The 1,869-nt window shown below is 29.5% G+C and overlaps 1 non-coding gene across 1 annotated transcript; it reads left to right on the top strand.

The window, feature by feature from the left end:
• Positions 1-1,429: 1,429 nt before the first annotated feature.
• On the top strand, positions 1,430-1,511 carry TRNAL-AAG (transfer RNA leucine (anticodon AAG)). Its single transcript has one exon. It is a non-coding gene; the product is annotated as a tRNA-Leu (tRNA).
• Positions 1,512-1,869: the final 358 nt, after the last annotated feature.

The following is a 1,869-nucleotide window of genomic DNA, read 5'->3' as shown; positions in this document are numbered from 1 at the left end:
CTAAATACGAGTGAAAAATTAACAAATCCGTACTGAAATAATCTACAAAATCGTGTGCAAACTGATACAATCAATAAAGCAAATGTTTTTCACTTATTTATTTATTATTATTTGTTACCCTTCTCTGTGGTTTTACGTTACTAATCTTCGGCCTGCGAGGATCGTACCCACGACCTCTTGGGCATGGGCCCAGTGCCCTACCAACCAGGAAAAATGTTGTTGCTCGAGGCAACTCATATTGATATTGCTTTTTTTATGTTTATCTTCAACGATTTAGTTCCGTCAATTCTGCTTTCCAATACAAAACTTATTTTTCATTTCTATCACCATGGATTTTAAATTATTTAGTTTTATAGTAGCATGCTTTAAAATCATAACTATAAACAAAATGTACACGTAGTTTCAGGTATCCTTAGGAATAATAATTTGGTTACGTAGTCCGCCTATGCTGGAAATATCACGCTGATCATTCAGATAACCTGGCATAACGAATAAGGAAATTACAGAAAGCGCAATTAACAAATTTTTCGATTAGAGTTATAAGCTAGCAAACTTCACAGATGTAATCTTTAAAATATTTGTTTGTAATTTATTTCAGGACAAAGGCTTCAGCTAAACCAATTAGATAATTAAATTTTTTAAATTTCTCTGCACAAAAAATATTATTTAAAACATCAAAAATCGGGCTTGAATTGAATTCGTTGAATATCGTATCGCTATCCGGTATCGCAAACGACTCACAAATTATGTCAAGGTTCCCCTATAACTAGGTCATAATTTTTATTTGAGCCGAAATCATAATTTGCACCGAAATCGTAATAATTCAGTAGATACTTTTTTTTAAAAAAAAAGTTATAAATTCCTTTTATTTTAGAATCTCATTGCATTAAAGGAAGGAATTCATTTATATAGGGTTTTCCTATTCAACTTTTTTTTAATTATTTTTCATGAAATAGTTTTTTTAACAATATTCTTCCCTGGTTTGCATAGCAGGGAAAAAACATTTGCATCAGAAATTCTTAATTATCAATACAATAATTGATTATCAACGGACTTGCATATCTCTCAGGCTTCTGGTCTGAGACTTTTTCCAAATATTTAAATGGTAGCAAAATGCATGATTTTAAATTTAAATGAATTTAACAGCTACAATTTAAAGATAATTCATAAACTATGTCATAGAGCTGATGAAATTGTAATTTGTAAAAACATTTATACACTTAATTGTGATTTAACAACCACCTAGAATGATAAGGAAAGCTTATACTTTCGGATTTGCAGCTCTTTTAGAAATTTTATAATAGTGTACGTCAAAAGAATAGTTTCTCTTTTGAAATTTGTATATTTTTTAAAAGTTCAAGCATAAATTTTTAAATATTGCAATAGTAGAATTTGGTTTTTAAAGAATATTTACTTTCTCACCAACAACGGTAGCGTGGCCGAGCGGTCTAAGGCGCTGGTTTAAGGCACCAGTCTCTTCGGAGGCGTGGGTTCGAATCCCACCGCTGCCAAGTTTCTTTTTATCATAAATTTTTATGTTTTTTTTCTCCATGTTATTAATTTTGTTCCTTTATTAGGTTCTAATGTTTTTACTTTGCTTTATTCAACATACTTCAAAGCAATTCCCTTTAAAGTTAGCTGTGGAAGAAAAATAAAATTTATTCGATCGAATATTACGACATAATCCATACTACTGATTAGTAGGCTATATAATTAATTTCCTGAAGAAGAGCAAATATTACTTAAATAACTCTGAATTAAAAATTAATCAAAATACAATAATAACACATCGATATCCTGCAAATAAAAAAAAAGCTATTTAATTTTTGTGTGAATTTAATTTCTTGAAATAAAATTTCAATTCTGCTA

This window comes from Parasteatoda tepidariorum, chromosome 5 (assembly GCF_982258835.1).
Source record: "Parasteatoda tepidariorum strain Cologne lab strain chromosome 5, Ptep-v5.0, whole genome shotgun sequence".
Lineage (NCBI taxonomy): Eukaryota > Metazoa > Arthropoda > Arachnida > Araneae > Theridiidae > Parasteatoda > Parasteatoda tepidariorum.
Note: the sequence above shows the minus strand (reverse complement) of the source record. Positions and strands in the feature narration are given on the sequence as shown.